This window comes from Lepidochelys kempii, chromosome 1 (genome assembly GCF_965140265.1).
Source record: "Lepidochelys kempii isolate rLepKem1 chromosome 1, rLepKem1.hap2, whole genome shotgun sequence".
Taxonomy (NCBI): domain Eukaryota; kingdom Metazoa; phylum Chordata; order Testudines; family Cheloniidae; genus Lepidochelys; species Lepidochelys kempii.
Genome location: NC_133256.1, coordinates 152,452,302 through 152,469,070, shown reverse-complemented (window position 1 = coordinate 152,469,070; position 16,769 = coordinate 152,452,302). Strand labels below are relative to the sequence as shown.

At 41.3% G+C, this 16,769-nt stretch overlaps 1 protein-coding gene across 5 annotated transcripts in view; it reads right to left on the bottom strand.

Moving 5' to 3' along the window:
• The window catches only part of USP9X (ubiquitin specific peptidase 9 X-linked), a 204,023-nt gene that overhangs the window by 172,175 nt on the left and 15,079 nt on the right, over positions 1-16,769 (bottom strand). The window contains exon 2 of one of the 5 annotated variants that reach the window (XM_073358602.1): positions 5,618-5,781. The exons of the other annotated variants lie outside the window; for them this stretch is intronic. The gene's annotated coding sequence lies outside the window, so the exon portion shown is untranslated. The remainder of the gene's footprint in view (positions 1-5,617; positions 5,782-16,769) is intronic. 5 annotated transcript variants of the gene reach the window in all.

The window sequence follows — 16,769 nt, the reverse complement described above, 5'->3', positions numbered from 1 at the left end:
TGGGTTCTGTTTACTTGTGTATTTATACTAAAAGACTGTCAAATATGTCCTAAGCTCTGAATGGGCACTCATATTGTAGAGTACTAAAAAACAGAAATATTCACCTCTACAGCATGTTAAATGAAGTCTAATATGATAGTTTAAATATAAATATTTCACTGTTGATCAAAGCTCATAGCAAAGAAGGATGAACATACAATGAAGATAGGCGCAAACTATGAGTAGTAGAGCTGGTCAGGCATTTGTCAACTATATATTTGTGTCAGAAAATGCTGATTTGTCAAAACCAAAGCTTCTGGCAGAAAAGTGTTGGTTTCAGGGAGAAAGAAACCACCCCAGAATACCTAATGCCCCATCGGTGAGGGACTCCCCCAGTATGTGGAAGACATCCGTTCAAATCCCTGAGCTGCCTGACTCAGACCAAGGACTTGAGCCTGAGCCTCCAACTTTCTAGGTGAGTGCCCTAAAATCATTGGGCTAGAGAGTTTCCATCAGTGACTCTGGCCTAATGTGACCTAGTTATACAGTAGAACAGCTCCACCAGGAGAGAGAGAAAAAAAGAGGTGGAGACAACAGTTCAAGTCCCTGGTCTGAAACAGTCACTGCAGGGATTTGAACCAGTGTCTCCAAAATCCCATCAAGCTATCAGCTATTCCGAGGTGGGGGAATCTCACTCTCTTTTTCACAAAGAATTTCAATAAGTCTCAGTTTTGTTCCACGCTGAAATGGAAACCCACGTTGAAAATTCAATTTTTCACAGAACAAATGTTTTCCAGCCCACTCTAATTATGAGTGGAGTCCCACTTTGGCATATTGTTTTGGTATGGCAAATGGGCAGAACTTCGTGGACAGCTCATGGGACAGGACTCTTAATTTTTCTAATTGCACACTTGTGGTTTCCAGATCACACCAGATAGAGTGTTTTGGATACTACACACACTACCAAAAATGAGTCCCTGAACAGAGTCAAGGGACAGGACCTTTTTCTTTCCAGCTGGAAGACAGGAAACAGCTCCACTGTTCTCACACTCTGCTTCTGAAAAGGAATGGAACTTCACTATCTTTCCTCTCCTTAGCTTTCTGGCCTTAACGGAACCACAACATAACCTTGACTACCTGAATGACATCATGGTAGGATGATGATTTTCTGAACAAAATTAAGGGAATTTTCAATGTAATAGACACTGGAGACAATCCTTTATCAGACAGTTTTTGGTAAACTAAGCTGCATAAGAAACAAGTGCATTTATTTTAGTATAAGAGATACATACATGAAGTATAATATTTCAATGTGTTTAAGGTTAAGGAAAGTATGCTTCCCCCCCCCCCCCTCTAAATATTGTGGATTTCTTGAGCACCTTCCACCCAAGATTCTCAAGCCTGGTTTATACTTAAATTTTAGGCAACATAGCTATGCCAGTCAGGAATGTGAAAAAAAATAACAGCCTTGAAAAAAAGTTACGCCCACCTAACCCCCAGTATGGATTTATTTCTTTCAATGGAACAATGTTTCTGTTGACCTAGCTACGATCACTTTGGGAGGTGGTGTTCCTGCACCAACAGATACCCTTCCATTAATGTAGAAATCTCATGGGGACTACAACTACGCAGAAGCTCATCTCAAGTAACTCCAGTTACTGGAAAGTAACCACCATATCTTTTTTGAGAAGCCTCTGCGTATTATCACTTGTGGGAGTTTAGCGAGCAATACAATCCTTAGGAAAGGGAACTAAAGAATTCTAGATAAACAAGGACAGAGGTTTTGTCAGCAGAACTGACAAAACAGGCAACAGCTCTGGATAGTTGGGTATACTTAAAGGGGCAATGAAAACTCCCCGACACTGCTGACTATATACCTCTTTGGTGTCATGTCAGAAATTCAACATTTGAATTTGGTCAGCAGGAGAAACCTTAGAGGTCAAATAGCTTTCAGCTTCAGTATATCGATGTGGAGTATCATTCACTGAAAAGTTCACAAACCTTGAAAAGGATACGATCAAGGTGAGTTACTCAGTCTACTACTGAAAATGTTACTGCACTTGACAATGGAGGGGAGAAGAGAACTAGATGATAGCATGTCTGTTTGTCCTTTGTTTTTCCCGCATTAAAGCACAAGTGTCTTGAGTCACAATGCCTACGGCCCTATGAAATCCACATTAAAGAGAACACAGACGGAATCAAAACACAGAATCCAGTGCTGTAAAAAAACAAAAAATCCATGGCTGGAGGAGCTCTGTTCCCTCACCCATTCAAGGTGGGATCCAGGGACAAGGTTCACTATACCCCAATGTCCGATATTGTAAAGGGCATTATAGAGAGGGTGTACCGTATATGCGTTTTTGCCCTCTTCCGTCTTCAGAAAGCCAGTCAGAAAGTGAAGATGGCAGGCACACCATGATGGTCTCCCCTGATGTAATACACACAAGATGGAATAGCTGGTTTCAGGCAATAAAATCATGCAGAGCACACTGATCTCTACCAGGACTTTTTTGAAAAAGAAGTCATCAGCACAGGCTGTGACAAACCTTTAGACATTACCTAGCAGTCAGGAGAAATCAGACTTGCTGAAACTTAAGACAGCTTTCATATCTGAAGCTTGTCCCAAACGGATAACAGCACCAACCATCCTTGAGGATACCCACTGCCCTACAGCTAACCATCTCTTGCCCATCCCTCACCAGAATTGTGTGAACAAAGGTTGGTGTTTCTGTGCAGCACTCAGAATGAGCCCAACCCAGATCCACTGGATCTCCGACGCTTACTGGAAGATAAGAATGTAAGAACAGAAGAACCACCATACTGGGTCAGACCAAAAATCCATCTACCCTAGTATCCCGTCTTCCGACAGTGGCCAATGCCAGCTGCCCCAAATGGAATGAACTGAACAGGTAATTATCAAGTGATCCGTCATCCTGTTGCCCATTCCCAGCTTCTGGCAAACAGAGGCTAGGGACACCATCCCTGCCCATTCTGGCTAACAGCCACTGATGGACCTATCCTCCAAACTTATCTTGTTCTTTTTTACAGATTATAAAGGGACGAGTGCCTAAAGTAGCAGACACTGCCCTACCTTACATCTTCTTTCCTGTCAGATTTTTAGACACAGAGAGAAGCTTTAGTAAATATGAAAATCTACTTACAGACAAGAGGGAATCACTTTCTGAGGATAATGCTAAAAGGATAACCATAAATGTACCACAATGGAGATGTCTGCCAGAGATAGCAAAAATATTTAAGTTTGTCAATTTGTAATACTACTCAGCAATAAACTGTTGGTTTGATAGTCTGAAATTATTTAATCAAATTTGAAATTAAGTTAAACATTCCTTCCGAATATAGGAAGCTTGAAAGTTAGAGTTTAATTTAAAATGACAACGACTGCTGCAAAGATCAACTATTTTATGTTTAGTGCATGTTTTTGTTTTTTAATTATTCAAATATGAATTCAGTTACATTGACACTGTAAGAGACTCTTACTTCCGTGGACTTCTTGTATTACTGTTCAGCAGTATCAGTTTGGTCATACTACCAAGAGCTACTTTAAAAAAGCGATTTAAAATGTGTTACTTTTACATATACTGTATATCTGCAGGATGTTTTGTTTAAATTGTAGGATTTTTTTTAAATCAGTTTTTCCCCATTGTAATCCAATTCTGAATATTTTCATGAATTTATAGTAAGGCTACTTAATTGTTGTCAAAGTATCCCAACAATTTTGATTAAAAAAAACAAAGACTTTTTTTTAAAAGGAAAAAACAAAAATCGGAAAATAAATCCACCATAATAAAACAGATTCATAGGGCCCAAAATGTCACACGTGTTCATAATCCAAGACAGAGGTTGTATACCCATAGCAGACACACAGAGGCCTAAAATATAGCATGATGAAAGACTGCACCCAGGTGCAGTAGGAACCTGTCCTCCAGCAGGGAAGTTTGCTGGTTTAGGCCCCATTAGGGATCCAGTGACCCCCAACCCTTTCATGTACGGATTAAAATAAACCATGTTTTGTTTATACAACGTTCCAAGAACTGAAAGGTGCAAATACTCCTGCGAGCCAAAATCTAGACACAGAAATTAATGCCCTAGCATCTCAAAAATTATGATATTCAACCATTTGGTGAAAACTGGTAGTGCTAGAAAAATGCCCAAGTACAGAATGCTATGTTATTTGGTAGATGTCTTCCATTATACTAGCCAGAGCTATATTAAATGAGAAAGATCAAAACATAAAAGTAGGCATCTTTCAAAACTGTACCATCAAGTGTGCGGACTGAAACTGCAATTTACAAATTGCAACGCAACTCAATGGGCAAGACCCCATAGGTAAAACAAATACTTCTGGCTGGGTGCAAGTCAATAAGCACTGTCTGTGGAACCTCAGTGGGAAAGGCATTCTCTTGTATCAATTCTCTGATGGATAACATATCTGAGCAGTAGCAAGCCACATGTGAAGAAATCATGATCAGCACTGCTTGCTAGTTGGCTAAGGAATAAACCTTACACACCAATAAGTCTTTATCCTTAAATGTTAATCCATGGGTTCCTAGACTAGTGTTTCTTCCCGTAAGCCCACATTTGGCTGAATTTAAAAGTGCTCAAGGAACTGAAACAGACTGTCTGCCACCAAGAAGTTGTAAATAATCAAAGCTAGAGCTGCTGAGACTCCCTCAAATACAAAGCATGACGGCGCCACTGGATCCAAAGGGGTACTTGGCAAAAATTTCTAACACCAAGGCGGGGCTCAGTATCACAGGAACAGCACTGACCAATTCCACACTCTGGGAGGGTGCTACGGACTATAGCTGCCCACTCCATACCAGAGTCACTCCAGAATTGAACGCCAAAAAGTGCTGCTCTTAGTTTAGTACTGGAAGCAAGTTACAGCAGCTAGTCAGTAATCCAGAGGGGGGGCTTGAACTGATGAACTACAAAGGAGATAGATGGAATATATATGCCATAGGACATGAGTGAAGTAAATGCTAGCCTAGCATAAAACACCAAACTGCAGTCTACCCCAAGAGAATGAGTAAGAAAACCACAAAATCTCCACACAGATCTCAGTGTCCATCCAGAGTCATGTTAAGGAGCCGCTCTTTGCAGTGATTGATCCTAAGCACCAGACTCGGTCAACCAACATGGACCTACGGATTTCCATGCCACTTAGACTGAGCATAGACAACAGAGCTGGAATCCCTAAGCAGAGAGATCTGGGCACCATTGCCTCTTTGGCAAGCTCGCTTCATAGGCAAACATGCTTGCTTCTTGGCACTGGACTCAACTGATCCAGAAGAGCTCTAGACATATAATGCTGCTTATGTCAGACACAGAACTGGTTTGAAAGTGCTTCATAACTGATGACATTAGACCACAGCACTAAGAATTGATCCAGATGAATCCAGAGAACCTTGGTGCTGCTTATGTCAGCAACAGAACTAGTTTTAGCTCTCCAGAGAGAACTGTTTCAGGACCTTGAAATCAAACTCTGACTGCAGTACAGTCTATGTCTGAAACTCTTGTTTTATCTAACATTTCCAAGTCAGAATTGTTGATTTAAACAATCTGAATCTTGTACGTTATTGCTATATTTAATATCTGTTAGACAATGTGCCATTACCTTCATAGCTTTCAGTATCATAGGGTAAGATGTTCTTTTTCCATTCCATGAAATCACAATGTAAAGAAGTGGACCAGACAGTGCTCCATATTGTCAAGTGGAAGACCAGATTTCAATTCCCATTCCTGGGTCTGGCTCACACGACAGACAATGGGACAGAACGGCTGAAAAGGAAGCACATTCAAAGATTGAAAGGGATGAGTGCCTCACCTCTTTAAATAGAAAGTCCTCAGGCAAATGGAAGAACAGACTTCCTTCAAAACCTATATATTCCTCAGTCGAGAAGATGGTAGTTACAATGTAGGATCTAGGGGGTTGTTAAAGCAACAGATAGCCTTAATGATCCTTAAGATACTGGTTAACAGAAGGAGAAGGGAAAAACTGCATCCTCAACTATACAGACGTCTTAATTCTACTGTGGCATTATGGTGACATCAGCATGCCTTAGTACACTGCAAAATGTACACAAATTACATGTTAATAAATTGTTTTTCCAACTCACAAAGCAGAGGAAAGAATGCAAAACTACAAGATCCCCGTGCAGAAATCTATAGAAAGTAGGGGGGTTATGCACTGACTATTCCTATTCTGAGTCTGCACCTATTCTGAGTTTCCACCTATAATGTGGGTGAAAGCCTGAGATTCAGTTGTTCTAAAATTGAGACTGAAAAAAAGTTGGAGTTGCTGTGTTTAGGTGGTAACAGAAGAGAGAAATTAGACCTTGGTCACATATCTGTGAGTAAAACAAACTAAAGTTTGCAAGCTGGAAACAAGCAACTGATGTTAGGCAAGTTTGGCAAAGAAGACAGTGGGAAAATGTGTACTACAACTTAAACAATGAGCTTCCTAAAAGTTTTAGGATCACTCCTACTAGAATGGCCTTCAAATTGTTAAAAGATTTTTGAAATTTATGATTGTGCTTTCTACCTATTATGAAGACCCTTTCTTGTCTACTCCTAGACTTTCATTACCAAATGTGTGTGACAATGGAAAGAAATTTAAGAGATTTCTCCTCACCTGGGGCAAAATTTATAGCAAGTGACAACCTCAAAATAAAATTTAAAAAAAAAAAATCGAAGGTAAGAGTACTGCACATATACATTTCAAATTGAGGACGACTTAATCACATGCCTGATAAACAATACAATACCATGCTTTCATTTTGTGTTTTTCAGATCTACTAAAGGACAGCATCCCACAGAAGTATTCTTGGCAATATAACTGGTTGGAAAATTTTGAAAAGTTCAGAAGTCTGACAAAAATGTGGGAAGGAAAAAAATCTGACATTTTTCATTGTTTTCCCCCTACTTTCCAATCAGCTGTACTTGACAATCCAGGATAGATTAGGGTCTTGTACCTTCCCAGTGTCAAATCATGTCCATATAGAGGAAATAGCCTAAAAAGTCAGTTAACAGTTTACCTACTATACTGGCTTCTAGTATGTATTGCTTAACAAAACATTAAAAAGTGTGACCTTTTAAGTATCCCAGAAAGACACAAAAAGGTGAGTGTATTGTACTTACCTCCTTTCTACTGTTGGGCACTATCTGCATTTCAATCATTAAGACAACATCCCATGACAAACAAGGACAAAAATTGCTTAGACTTTTTATTAAGGAGTTTTGATTGACTCTCTGTTGCATCTTTGGCAGATAAATCTAAGATCTGTCAATAACAATTACAGTAATTCCTCGCTTAAGGTTGTAGTTATGTTCCTGAAAAATGCTACTTTAAGCGAAACAATGTTAAACTAATCCAATTTCCCCATAAGAATTAATGTAAATGGGGAGGTTAGGTTCCAGGGAACCTTTTTTCCCCAAAGACAAAAGACGTGTGTGTGTTTATATACACACACACGGGGGGGGGGGGGTGTTAGACAATGCAATACTGTACACAGCAATGATGATTGTGAAGCTTGGTTGAGGTGATGGAGTCAGAGTGGGATATTTCCCAGGGAATGCCTTACTGCTAAATGATGAACTAACACTCGGCTAAGCCTTCAAGGGTTAACACATTGTTGATAATGTAGCCTCACACTCTACAAGGCAGCACAAATGGAGGGAGGAGACAACAGATGCATGGCAGTGGCTGCAAACAGTTCCCTGCGGAAACTGAATGTGATGATCCCATGCTATCCCACTGGAGCGCACCACTCCCTCCACTTTCCAAAGTGCGGGGGGGGAAGGTGTTACACACATACATACATATATATATACACATACATATGTGTGTGTGTGTGTGTCAGACGCACATTGCCCTTTTAAGTATGCCAACCCCACTCTAAGTACACTGCCTTTTTCAGCAGATCAGCAAGTTGAGACAGCAGCTGCTGCCAGCAAGCTCCCTCAGTCCTGAGACCTGCCGTGTGCCCCCTTGCTCTGTGGAGATGGGGTACAAGAGCGGGTGGAGGGGGACACCCTGATGACAGCACTCTTCCCCCTGCACAGCTAGCAGGAAGCTCCCAGGAGCAGCTCCAAGGCAGAGGGCGGGAGCAGCACACAGCAGTAGGGGGAGGGACACCTGAACTGCCTGGCAATTGATAGCCTGCTGGGTGGCTGCCGCACAGGGAACTTAGGGGAGCTTATGGGGGGCTGCCAGCCCACTCTGGTTCCAAGCCCCCACCAGCTAGCTCCAATGGGTTGTTCTTCCTGCAAGCAGTGAACAAAGCAGGCAGCAGCCAACTTATAAGGGAGCATTGTGCAACTTTAAACAAGCATGTTCTCTAATAGATCAGTGACGTAACAACGAAACAACATTAACCGGGACAACAAGTGAGGAGTTACTGTACATCCAAGGCACCACTGATGTTTTTGCTTGGCCGTTATTTTATTGCAAATGTTTTGCATTTTGTTCAAAACTGGTCATAAGAACCTTAGACTGTTCATTTTAAAGTTGACTAAAATGTAATGCCTTTTCTTCACCTGTAACTCACTCCCCAAAACCTCCCCTCCTCCTTTCTCCACTTCTCTCTCCTCACAAAATCTTGTCAGTTTTCTCTTGGAAGAAATTGGCAGAACGCAATATAACCTTTGCCCTCCCCTCAGCTTGCCTTCCCTTTCCCCCTTCTCTCCCCATCACAAAGTTTCTTGTCTGCTCGCCTCCCCTAACCCTTCCATTTGCCTCAGTAAACCCATTCCAGCTCCTGATCTCCCTCATGCCTGCTCTCATCCCCTCCCTTCCTCTTCTCCTTATCACACTCCCTTCTGGCTCTTTCCCATCACAACACAATCATGCTTTCATCTTAAAAACCCACCCTTATCCTACTTGCCTCTCCAGGTACAACCCCTTCTTCCTTTTATATCTAAGCTCACTGAACATGCTCTTTACAATAGCTGTCAAGAGTTCCTCTCCTTTAGTTCTATTCTAGATGCTTTACACTCTGGATTCTGCCCCTGGCGCTCCACTGAAATTGTTCTCGTCAAAGTCTCTACTGACCTCTTCCTAGTTCAGTGGTCCCCAAACTTTTCAGAGCTGTTCCTGCCCTTACCCCTGTTGGGAGCACCCCCACAAGAGTGGGGCTGTGGCTCTGTGGGAGGGGAGGGGAGGGGAGCTGCATGGACAAGGGTAAGAAGGCCGAGGCTGGGACCTCAGCTGGGGGCCGGGCTGGGGCAGCAGCCAGGTGGTGCTCCCTCCTTACCCCCCGTGGGGGCTGGCACAGGCCATGACTCCCCAAACATTGCTCCATATCCCCCTGGGGGGCATGCCCCACAGTTTTGGGACCACTGTCCTTAACTAAACTCAGAACCAGTACTCCATCCTCATCCTCCTTGACCTGTCAGCTACTGCTGACAATCATGCTCCTCTTGAAATCTTGCCCTCCCTTGGTTTCTCTGTTCTCTCATGGTTCTCCTCCTACCGCTCTAATTGCTCCTTCATTGTCTCTTTCAGAGTATCCCCTTCTCCCACCCTCCAACTTTCTGTGGAGGTCATAGAGTTTAAGGCCAGAAGGGACCATCAGATGATCTAATCTGACCTCCTCAGATATATCAGAGGCCACCAACACCACTCAGCACCTGCACACTAAACCACAACAAGCAAAATTAAACGAAAGTATTACTGATCACAGGAGACTAAACTATTATTGTGCTATAGGCAGAGACCAGGAGGGACTGTGGTGCATCAATGGCTGAGGCCCTGCAATGGCCGGGAACTGATTAAGGGAGATATACCCACATGTTCCCAGCAAGTGACCCGCACCACAAGCTGCAGATAAAGGCAAACTCCACCAGCAAGGTCATGCCAATCTGGCGTCAGGGAAAATTCCTTCCTGAACCCACATACAGTGATCAGTTAGACCTTGAGCATATGAGCAAAAGTCAGCCAGCCAAACAACAGACACAGAAAGCGGGATGCCATCTTAGAGTTTCCACAAGTCTCTGTCTTTGGTCCCCATCTCTTCTCCCTATGCACCTTATTGCTGGGTAATCTCATCTACAAACACAAATTAAACTTCCACCTTTATGCTGACGACTTACAGATCTACATCTCTACTCCAGACCTGTCTCCTTCTGTCTAAACTAAAACCTGACATCTCCTTGTGGATGTCTAGCCATCACCTAAAGATAAAAATAGTTAAAAGAACGCTCCTAATTTTCCACTATAACTTCCACAAGGCCTCCCAACTACCTCCTATCGCTCGCTCTCTCTCACTGTGGATACCACCATCATCAGAAATACACGAAAAGCAGGAAGCCTGCCAAACAATCACGGGGCCAAAGGATGATTAGGAGTACTCAAGGAAGATAAGGCCATTGCAGAGAAGCTAAATGAATTCTTTGCATCTGTCTTCACTGCAAAGGGTGTGAGGGAGATTGCCATACCTGAGCCATTCTTTTTAGGTGACAAATCTGAGCAACTGTCTCAGACTGATGCATCAATAGAGATGGTTTGGGAACAAATTGATAAATTAAACAATAATAAATCATGAGGACCAGATGGTACTCACCCAAGAATTCTGAAGGAACTCATGAAATTGCAGAACTACCAACTGTGGTATATAACCCATTGCATAAATCAGACACTGTACTAGACGACTGCAGGATAGCCAATGTAATGCTGATTTTTTAAAAAAGGCCCCAGAGGCAATCTTGATAATTACAGGCCAGTAAGCCTAACTTCAGTACTATGCAAACTGGTTGAAACTATAGTAAAGAACAGAATTATCAGGCAACACAGATGAACAGGATATGCTGGGGAAGAGTCAACACTGCTTTTGTAAAGGGAAATGATGCCTCACCATTCTATTAGAATTATTTGAGGGCGTCAGCAAGCACGTGGATAAGGGTGATCCAGTTGATATAGTGTACTTGGACTGTCACAGAGCCTTTGATAAGATCCCACACTGAAGACCCTTGAGCAAACTAAGCAAACATGGGATAGGAGGTAAGGTCTTTATAGATCAGTAACTGGCTAAAAGACAGGAAATAAAGTGTTAGTTTTTACAATGGAAAGAGGTAAATACCAGGGTCCCCCAAGGATCTGTACTGACAATGTGTTGTTCAGTATATTCATAAATTATATGGAAAAGGTGGTGAACAGTGAGGTGGAAAAGTTTGCAGATAAAAATTTTATGAAATCTAATGTTAAAGTATATAACACACAGGTTAAGAAAAGTGTCTATACATCTGGGCATAGTGCTTACATTATCCACAAATACAAAAAGTTTGTTTTAAAAGTCATAAGATACATATACATATATACAGAGAGAGAGAGCGCGCGCACATAATCAGCAATAACCTAAATTTAGGTAAATAAATGTAATTAAATTAGCCAAGATAGTTAAGTCCAAGATAGCTAAGATCACCGTAAAAAGTTACAAAGGAATCTCACTAAACTGGGTGACTGGACAACAAAATGGCAGATGAAATACAATATTGTTAAGCACAAAGCAATGCACACTGGAAAACAATCCCAATTACGCATACAAAATAATAGGGTCTGAATTAGCTGCCATCACTAAAGAAAGATCTTGCAGTAATTGTGGATAGTTCTCTGAAAAAAACTGCTCAACATGCAGCAGCAGTCAAAAGAGCTAACAATGTTCAGGAACTTTTAGGACAGGGATAGATAAGAAAACAAAAAATATAATGCCTCTATATAAATCTATGGTACATTCACACCTCGAATACTGCTTGCAGTTCTGGGCACCCCACCTCAACTGGAAAAGGTATAGAGAAGGAGAACAAAAATTATTACGGGTTTGGCATAGCTTCCATATGAGGAGAGATTAAAAAGACTGGGACAGTTCATCTTATAAAAAAACCTAAGGGAGGATGTGATTGAGGTCTATAAACTCATGAACGGTGTGGAGAAAGTGAATAGGGAAGTGTTATTTACCCCTTCACATAACAAGAACTAGGGTCACCCAATGAAATTAATAAGCAGCAGGTTTAAAACAAATGAGGAAGTGCTTCTTTCCACAACACACAGTCAACCTATAGAATATAGAAGGTTCCCCCTTCTCTATCACTTCAAACATGAGCTGATGATCTTCACTTTCGAGACCCTTCAAGGTCTATCCCCCCCCCCAACATCTCATTTGCTATTGAGATGTTGCCTGTTGTATCCATTTGGCCATAATGCCAGCCTTCATCACCCGCTTCTTAAAATTTTCCAACCAACAACTTCATGTTTTCTCCCATGCTTCCCTTTACACTTGGGAGAAGCTCCTTGTAAACATCCACAAAGCTACCTCATTACTCATTATTCACCTTGAAAACCCTCAAAACTTTGCTGTGATACTTACAAAAAACAGTTAGGCAGTATGCTCAACACACCAGCAGCCTATCATGCTGACCAATATGGTTTCACTGTTTCCTTGTATTCAGTCATCTGTCAATCAATCTGTTGCCTTTTGTTTTAGATTGTAAGCTCTTTGGGGCAGAGAGTGTCTTTTTGTTTTGTGTTTGTACAGTACCTACCACAGTGGGTTCTGGTCCATGACTAAAGCTCCTAGGCACTACAGTTATTTATAACACTAATAAAAATGAACACATTTTGATAGATCCATAAAAATGCTGGATGACTATTTAAAGGTGAAATACAAAAGTTAGTTTCCTTAAACATTCCTGAATAAACTGGAGGGGACCTCAGACTCTAGAAAAAAATTAAACCTTTTTCAATAACAGACATCCATCTCCCCACCCACATATAGTAGCTGCAGAATCACCTAATAATTAGTAGAGATTTCACCAAGTTTTGTGTTTTATTTCCCACACACACCTCTTTTGCAAGTCCACTTATTTGTCACTTCAGGAAAGTGACTGTCCCACTGGATGGAGACAACCCAGCATGGACTAAATCAACACCAGTAATATCACTGATCATTAACAGAGCATGGAATCTCCTTTTGTGGCTGTAGGAAATTGCACTTTTCAAAACAAGGCTCCCAAACTACCTTAATTCTGTCCCGAGATGTCAGCCTATCATCTTCCCTTCTTTACATGTAGAGTATCAAAACTGTGCATCACAGAACACGGATTTTATCATTTATTTCATACACACATCTGATACTGGATGTACTGCTTTGTTACCACACTAACCTTTGCTTTCTTTAGTAAGAGCTAAACTTCTTGATCGGGGTATACAAGGTTCATATGTGGAGACATGCTACCTCTCTGCCTGACACTTAGCCAACTGGATGGCAAACCGAATCATTGGGCTCAATCCTGTAAGGTGCTGATCACTTCCTACTAAGAGGCATGTCTTCAGCATCTGGCAGGATTGGACCCTTAACAATGAGGAATGATTGCCTTCATGTTGCTATCCTTCTATTAAGTAATTCGTAAAACTGTATGTATGAATGACTGTAAAAGAAGACACTAAGCAGTGCAACTACTATTCAATTAAGATTAAGGCATCCTCTCTATGTGGTCACAAAAACTTACGGATAGACAATACGAGTTCCTAATTCTCAGACCCAAATTAAAGCCACTTGAATGCCTTGCTTAAGTGCAACCATAACTCTATTTCTTGAGTTTAAGGGATTTTTTTTGTTTATAATCTCAGGTTCTTTTAAAGTGCAGTCAAACTATTGATATGCATCTGGTACTTTCACTTCATAAATTTGCATAGTTTGTGTGGGAAATTCTTTAGTTTTAGGTTGGACTTTTTCCAGTCTGGTCCTAAGGCCTGCTGGAGAGAAATCCTGTTCCTATAAACCCTAGCATGTCTACAAAAGGGACAGGCCTAATCCAGCAGTGTTAATCAGGTCTGGCTTTAGGATGGAGGTGCCAAACCCTCTGTGATCCATAGGAGAAGTACAGAAGTTCTTCCCCTACACTCTAGTCCTGCAAGCCCAATTTCCCTCTTAGCTGAAGACCTTAGGAGGAGACTGGCAGTCATTTGCACATAATGAAGTTGGCAGGAGGGGTAAAGCTAGAGCATTCCCTACCCCACATTGATAAGCCCAGAGATGGGATTACATTTTGAGGTCTGCCTTTATGAAGAAACAGGCCAAAAACTTTTTTTTTTTTTTTTTAAAGCAGCACTCTTAGGTCTTCAGTAATCTGTTTAACATTTTACACTATGCTTGCAGGAGTCTACATTCCACAGACATGTTACTAATTTACAAATTAGCTAATTTTGAAATTACACATTAGCAAACTACGTTTTGGTTAGGGATCAGATTCCAAAAATGGCACTGGGGCATTATTCTGAGCTCCACCCATTAAACACCACACACAGTAGATTTTGCAGATGTTTAAAATGTAACCATGCACACTCTCCAGGCTCCTTAGTCCCACTTTCCTTTCAGGGGCATATGAATACATCCATTATGGGTCTGGCTACCTCTCAAAGAGGCTCACATGGCTTGCTGGGCTTCTTAAACTTGGCTTCTCATTGAGAGGGCTTAAACATCCCAGTGGACTCTTCTAGGCTCATTAGGCTTTTTCTTGATTGAGGGAGGGAAAATGTGGCAGTTTCCCAAGCTCACTCACTGGTGGTACTAAAATGTGTTCTCACTCTCAGTTGATTATGCATCTTCACACTGTGCAGATAAAGATTTTTAATAAGTCCAATATATTGTATACATTCACGTGTACATGTTTAAAAGACATTCACCCATACATTTTTAAGTGACCTATCAGTAATAAATATTCCCATACCGCCAGCCATAAATTTCACGCATGCAGTTCCCTGCGAAACTAGACCTAAGCATTAGCACCATGTGCACTCCTACCACTCTGTATGACTTCTGTTAAGGCCAGTCTACACTGAAAACTTACATCAGCATAGCTGTCTCCGAAGGGTCTGAAAAATCCACACCCTGAGACACATACCTATGCCAACCTAACTCCCAGCATAGTCAGCACTACACCAGTGCAAGCATTCTTCCATCGACCTAGCTACTTCCTCTGGGAGAGGTGGATTAACTACAGGGATGGGGGACCCCTCCCATCACTATGACGTGTCTACACTGAAGGGCTACAGCTGTGTGCTGTAGAATTTTAAGTGAAGATAGAGCTTGAGATGGACAACATTAAAAGCATTGCCATGGCACCAGAACAACACAGGATGATAGTGTCCCACTTCAGACTTTTCTTCTAAATAAGTTATATTGGGAAGCATTTAAGTTTTCCTTAAAAGTATATTAAAAATACTTTGAACAAAGTGAGAACTCTACACACTATGTTTCTCTCATTAAGTACGAACCATAAGCTATCCCCGCAAACTAGTAACCAAACAACTCACTGCAGACTACCTGCAAGCGGCACAGAATTTGTAAAGCAGTGGTCCACATGCTCTGCTATAGTAGTCAGCAATGCTCTTATACCAACAGGGAAAATAGAGGCAACTTTTTAATTTCATTCTTGAGTCTTGACATAGTTCAATTTTGTTAATCCTCAACATTTTCTTTTAAATGCTTTCTAAATTCAACAAAAACTCTGTTCCTCTTCTAGTGCTACTAGCTCTATCCAGCACTGCAGTTTTTTTATACTCTATTTTTCATTTTACTAAATGATAGCAAGAGGTGAATCCAGTGCAGGAGCAAGGATGCTCAACATCAAGCACAATTTAAGTCTCTCATCAATTACAGAAGAAGTTGGAAATTATGACTATAGGTAAGGCTGCCTAATACTTTTCATTACAAGACTATGTTTTCAGTAGCTTTAACTGTAAAACGTCAACCACTTGGGCTGAAATTTTCCACATCGGGCATCTGCCTCAGCCAGAAGATTTCTGTAAACGGTTTTCAAGAAAAAAAGGCTAGTGAAAACTGTTTTGTCCATATTCAAAAAACTCTTACAGCCACTTTGGTGAAAAGCTGTAGATTTGGGGGGAAATCAGTTCACACAAGCTCTGTAGAGGTTTGTTAGAAGCTCACAGCTAAAATCTTTGAAGATCCTGTCTACACTAAAATGCTCTACCCCTGAACATACCCCATCCCCAAAAAGTGACTGAGCATGCTCCAACCTATGGCTGAAGAGAACTTTTCCAGCATGTGCTCTTCCAGGCACAGGAACTGACAAAAAGGTACACTCTCCCCTATGCTTTCAATGTTCTTCCTGCTGGCACCTAGGCAGCATGGAGAAGGATGCAGTCTGACTTGAACACAGAGGGGTGAGAAGCAGAGAGCTGATGAGGAGAGTGAGCAGTAGTGGGGGACAGAGAGTAGTCCATAGTGGGGTGGGGGGAGTTTGAGGAATCAAAGCAGAAGGGGCAGGGCCAGAAGGGTTGATAACTAGCAGAGCCCACTGCCCTCCAGAACCTGGAACTGAAACCATTATTTCTGAGTCTCAACATTCCTTTGTTGTCTATTAAATGAATGTGAAACTTAGGAGCAAAGTGTGTCATCATTCCCCTCTAACTGACAGATCCAAAGAAAAGATAGCAGCCTTCAATTGCTATCAATTATTCTGTTAGCTCACATGGTTAAGGGCTATGCTGTGGATTTAAAAGGTCTCTCTCTTCTGATGACCAATGTGGAAATCAATATAGTTTCATATGATCAACTTCAGATTTATTTATCAGCTTTTCAAAAAAACAGGAAATTACACAGATTATAAAAACTACATTAAAAGAACACTGTTACAAAATAAAGCACTCAAAAAAAATTAAATGGCAAGATTAAGGTTGCATGGGCAAAGTTACTTCAGTCCCCCTTGGGTATGCATTTTGATACAATCTGTAGTTAAAGACAATTTTTTCC